Consider the following 6,509-nt stretch of genomic DNA (forward strand, 5'->3'; position numbering starts at 1 on the left):
TCTCTCTCTCTCTCTCTCTCTCTCTCTCTCTCTCTCTCTCTCTCTCTCACACACACACACACACACACACACACACACAGAAGATAGAGAAACTTGAGATCTACAGAGATTAACTGACTTACCTAAGTCACATGGATGGCAAATAGTATAGCCACAGATGTTTAACATCCAATTCTGGACTCTCCCACAATCACAACCCCAGTCTGTATCTCACCTACTCATTGCATGCTCCTTTTGACTTCTTGTTAATTTCTGCATTCCCTTTTTCAGCAAGAAAAGTGCTTAAAAATACTCTTTGAAATGAGTGGCAATATAGTTTAGTGAGCAGACTACTGGACTTGGAATCAAGGAGAAGTGTTTAGATACTGCTCCTGGCACTTATTAGCTGTTTGACTGTGGAAAAGTCACTCACCCATTCTGTACCTTGGTTTCTTCATCTGTAAAATGGAGATAATACCTGCAGTATCTATACAATGCACAGCTATCGTGAGGCTTACAATAGATAATGTATTAATAATTGATAGCATTTTTATAGAATCTTAAGGTTTGCAAATCATTTTGTAAATATTATCTCATTTTATCCTTGGAAGACAAGTGCTATTATTATCTCTGTTTTACATATAAGGAAACTAATGTAGACAGAAGTTAAGGAACTTGTCCAGGGTCTCACACAGCTAGCTAGTAAGTGCCTGAGGTGGATTTTAACACAGGTCTTTCTGACTCCAGCACTCTATCTATGCTGCACCTAGCTCTCTTTCTTACTCTAATAAAGCACTTTGAAAACTTGAAAAGTTCATTATAAATACCAGTTATTATCATTTAGTAAAAAATACGTTAATATGAGATACTAGAAAAAGCGTTAGTTTTTTTTTTTGAAGAAATAGTGCCAGTGTTTAGAATAATTCACTTTATTGTAGCATTGTTACTGCTTTGAACTTGCTCTGAGATGAGTTGAAAGGAGGTGACTTTGGACAATTTAATATATAACTTTAAGCTGATGTTTTCTATTTTGTCATAGAGCCTCAGAACAGAATCACTGTTATAATAACATTCTCCTTGAACTTGTTTGTTGGCAATATTCTAATCTATGCGCCATTTTAAAGAAACAAATCCTGATTTCTCTGTGGCTGACATGTGCAGCTGTATCTTGTTTAACACAATGGGTATTTGCGAAAAGTTGTCTGAATTTTTAAAAATCAAATTGTTTTTCCTGCCTACATTTGTATTACTATTTTAGTGATACTTTATCCCTATTTATGATTGACCTTCAATTGGAAAACAATTCTTAAGACATACACATGTTGGTGGTGTCGGGCGGCGAGGAGAGAGACAGACACAGAGAGAGAGCACGAGTGAGAGTGTACATGTGTGCTCTCTGCACAACTTTTTTTTATCTATATACAACTGAAGGTAAACACGATTACAGTAAGGTAAAATCACAAAATTAGGGAATTTCAAAATCCCCAATCTCTTCATTTTTGTAGACTTCTGCCCCACTTTGGGGGAGGATGCCCTTTTCTCTGTCCCTTCTTCCAATTTTATAGGATCCAGAGCTAAAAGAGATCTTAGAATTCACCTAATACTTCCTGACAATTCACTCATTTTGTAGATGAGGAAACTGAGGTCCAGAGAAGTGAAATAGAGTTATTACTCTGTGTGTGTGTGTATGCATATATACATGTAAGTTTGCTGATCTCAGGTTAAGAACCTCTGAAAAAGCATCTGGCTTGAGATTTTGTAAGATACCCTTCCTTCTTCAGACACTATGCATTTAAACCCTTGATATGAAGTTAGATATGATTTGCAGTGTGAGCACATGGTTTTGAGAAGTTAACTCAATCTTTCTGAGTTCAGAGTAATAGAGCCATTTATGGCTCAATGATTGGAATTACAAGCTTCTCTCATGTGCTTGGATCTTACCTGTTTAACTCAATCTACAATGATATCTATCACAGTGCTTTGGGGGGGAATGGGGTTTAATAAGTGATTTTTGATGGATTGTGAGGGAAATCTTGGGCAAATTTCTGCTGCACTAGCTAAACCCAAGCTACCCTGAACTGGAAGGACAAAATGAAAGATTGTTCAAGAATATCAAAAGAGCTTTCAAAACATTATCCCTTTGCAGATATAAAAATCCCTGGAAGATAGCCACATGATAAAAGCTATCTAGAAAATATCTCTCAAATCCCCAATCAAAATCTTTATCTTTTTACTTTGTACAATTCACAGACCCTTCTGCCTTTCCACAGTAAGGTGAAAATCCCCTCAGATCCCTTATGGTTCTGAAAGGATTCTTTCAATTCTTGGGGGAAATCTGTTTTTTTTTTTATTCTTCCTTCTTCAGAAGAAAGGAATTTTGTTGTTTCTTTCAGTGAACCGTGGCAATTCAGCAGATGCTGTTCACACCTAGTTAGCTTTTATTAGGCACAGTGTGTCATCAAACAATATACTTTTGCTCCTTCAAAAATATCACTAACCTTATTGAAAACATTAAGAGATTATTGTAATACAGCTTTTGAAGTTGGGTGCTGTGCTAGATGAAATATTACATAGTTTCAGTTTTTCTATAAGTCTCTCCAAATACAGGTTTGGCAGCTACTGATGGTCATTGACATTCTTCTAATGAGAACTGTGAGTCCTGAAGTCAATTTTTGCAGTTAATCCTCTCCACTCCTTGCTCATCTGCTCCTCCCCACCCTCCACCGACCTCCCCAAAGTATAGAAAAGTCTTTAATATACAACCTTGGTAAGGTTGTATATTAACTATTAACCTAACTCACCAGGGGTAGACAGATGCTGTGGGGGCAGCCAGGAATGGCACTTTTTAATATTACTTTTTATAAAAACACATTTTTATTGCTAGTATATTTGACTCCACTGTTTCTTTATTAAAAGTCAAAAGACCAACAAACATTTATTAAAAGCTTTTACTGCTTGCCAAGCATAATACCAAGTGCTGAAGATACAAAAAAAGGCAAAAACACAGTCCTTGTCCTCTAAAAGCTTATATTCCAATGGGGAAATAGCATGATATAAGATATGGGGGGTGTGTGGCTGCCTATCTAAACATAAAAATGATGCAGCATTCAGGTGGCAAGGATATATATGATCTGGGATCTGACCCACCTTTGTGTGGAACAGAAGGCCGGCTTTGTTGGTACCATTAGCAACCTAGTTGGGGGGGAATGGAGGGCAGACTGAATCTGGGACCAAGACTTAGCCGTCTCTCCATGAGGAGCATTGGACTAGGCTTTACCTACCAACCCAAGTGTCTCTATTCTAGGAATTTGGTTCAGAATGAAAGTCCCTTCCCTGATTGCTCTCAAGGGATAGGATGGCCAGGCACTCTCCATCTTAGCCCCTTCTTACCAAATGCTGATGATACAAAAGATCATCATTAATTGCTAGTAAATCTTAACTTTATCAAAGAAAAGAGCAACAGAAATCAGAGAAACTTTATACACAAGAATATACCAAAGAATATTCAGGAATGTCATCTGGGAGTAAGATAAGATCTGAGCTTGTCGAACAAGGACTGAAAACAACCTTATCAATGGGAGTTCATTCTCAGCATTTTCTAGGGCTGCCAGTGCTAGAAATCAAGGGACATGATAGGGGGCAGCTTTCTTCTCTATCTCTGTGGATAATGGGATGCAGTCTGCCATTCAAAAGTCTATATTTCACTTCTCTCAAAATGTTATCTAACAATTTCCCTCACACAGAGAATAAAGAAAGGAAAAGGGATTAAGCATTTATTTAGCACCTTACAGTGCCAGATACTTCACAAAACTTACCTCCTTTGATCCTCACAACAACCCTGTGAGATAGGTGCTATTATTATCACATTTTATAGATAAGGAAACTAAGGCAGAGAGAAATTAAATGACTTGCTCAGGATCACACAATGTCTGGGGTGGGATTTCAACTCAGGGCTTCTGGGCTCAGTACTCTCTGTTCACTGTGTCACTTAGATACTGCCACAGATCCACAACATCACACTTGATATTCTGTCAGCCAATTAAGAACCATATCTCCCACCACTTCTGTAGTATCATAGGGCTCAGTAAAAAACTACCCCAGGCTCCAACTATATGTATGTATGTATGTATGTATCTATCTATCTATCTATCTATATGTCTAATCTATCTATCCATAGATATAGATATATCTCTATGTAGATATATATAGATAGAGATGTATATGTATAGATATATGTATGTGTATATATACACATATATTTATACATATATTTTATATATACATATACATTTATATTTATACATATATATTTATAGATAGATACACATATATACACACATGTGTATATATAGTTCTGTATATATTATATATATATATAGTTGTGTGTGTGTGTATATAGTCTATATACACACACACATATGAGCATGCACGCAGAAGTGCTACATACCGAGTAGATGGAAAAGGAAGGCAATAATAGTCAGGGGTCTGATAAGGACCTGGCATAGGAAGGATGCCAGGTAAGTCTTAAAGGAAGTCAGGGAAACTGAGAGGAAGATGGAAAGGGGGAAAGGGGAGAGCATTCTAGGCATGGGGAACAGATAATGCAAAGGTAGGGAACCAGGAGATGGAGAATTGTTTAAGCTAGGTGGTACATAGTGGTACATACAACCTTGTGCCTGTAGTCAGGAATTCTCCTCCTGCCTCAGTTTCCTCAACTGTAAAATTGGGATAATAATAGCACTTCTCAGAATTGTTGTGAGGATCAAATGGAATAATATCTGTAAATTACTAAGCACAGGGTGTGGAGCCAAGATGGCATCATAGAAGCAGGAAAACTCCCTGTGCTCCCCCCATAACCACCTCAAATCCCTATAAAAATTACTCTAAACAAACTTTACGGCTACAGAACTCACAAAGTGACAGAAAGAAACAAATATCCTGCTGAAGGCAGCCTGGAAGGTGGACAGGAAGGGTTCATCGCAGTGCACTGGGAGCAGAGCCCAGCCTCGAGTGAGCCAGAGGTTTTATCCTCAGGGCAGCCCAACCAGCCATGGCTAGAGGGGCATTGGAAGAGTAGATCATCAGTAGCTGAGGTAGTTTCCAGAATTATCAACCCATAAATGCCAAAGACAAAGTGAGAGGTCAGTATAGACTTTGGGAACAGGGAGTCCAGGAGTGCGGTCTGGCCTCTGCCCCCCCTCTCAGCTGGGAGAAGCAGCTGAGGTGCAGAGGCAGTGTGGCTGCTTCAGAGCTCCTGTTATGAAGATTGTAGGGGGACCAAGCAACCATTCTGAGGGGTATTTGCTCTTGCTTTAACCTGCTTGTATCTGGATTGCTGTCTAGGGTGGAGGTCCTGGGGTGCTTGACAAGGTGCCAGAGCCATTGGAGGTGTCAGAGGGCAGCCAACTAATAGCTCCAGCAGCTGAGAAAACCATAGCAATTTGGGACAAAACTATACTTTCTGGAAGCAGAGTTCTACTGTGGCAAAAAGCTCAAAAGTCAAGTAATTGAGTGGCAACATGAGCAAGCAAAGGAAGCAAAGCAAGCACAGCAATACAACTTTAGATTCCTATTTTGGGATCAAAGCATGGAACAGGAGGAGGACAACAAAGTCAGAACTCCTGTACCAAAAGCTTCCAAGAAAAATATGAACTGGTTACAGGCCATAAGGGAGGTTAAGAAGGATTTTGAAAAGCAAATAATAGAAATGGAGGAAAAATTGAAAAAAGAAATGAGAGTTATGCAAGAAAATTATGAAATGAGAGTCAACAACTGGACTGGAGAAAACAATACCTTAAAAAAATAAACTAACTCAAATGGCAAAAGAGGGACAAAAAGCCAATGAGGAGAAGAATGCCTTAAAAAGCCGAATTTGCCAGATGGAAAAAGAATCTTAAAAGCTCACTGAAGAGAATCATTCCTTCAGAATTAGATTGAAGCAAATGGAAGCTAGTGATTTTATGAGAAATCAAGATACTATTAAACAGATCCAAACAAATGAAAAAATAAAAGGCAATGTGAAATATCTCATTGGAAAAACCACTGGCCTGGAAAATAGGTTCAGGAGAGATCATTTAAAAATTATTGGACTACCTGAAAGCCATGATCAAAAAAAGAACCTAGAAATCATCCTTCAAGAAATTGTCAAGGAAAATTGCCCTGATGTTTTAGAACCAGAGAGCAAAATAGAGGTTGAAAGAATCTACTGATCACCTCCTGAAAAAGATCCCCAAAAGAAAACTCCTAGGAATATTATAGCCAGGTTCTGGAATTCCCAGATCAAGGAGAAAATATTACAAGCAGCCAATACTTAAAAGGTAAAATTGAGAAGTGAGAGGGATATAATCAGCGGAGATGGGGAGAGACAGAATGGGGTAAATTATCTCATATAGAAGAGGTAAGGGAAAACTGTTACAATGGAGGAAAAGAACAGGAAGGCAAAAGGGAATGGGTCAACCTTACTCTCATTGAATTTGGCTTAGGGAGGGAATAACATGCACACTAAATAGGGTATCTCACCCTACAGGAGA

This window comes from Petaurus breviceps, unplaced genomic scaffold (assembly GCF_028583685.1).
Source record: "Petaurus breviceps papuanus isolate PSGF00001 unplaced genomic scaffold, PetGlider_PUasm1.0 90784, whole genome shotgun sequence".
Taxonomy (NCBI): domain Eukaryota; kingdom Metazoa; phylum Chordata; class Mammalia; order Diprotodontia; family Petauridae; genus Petaurus; species Petaurus breviceps.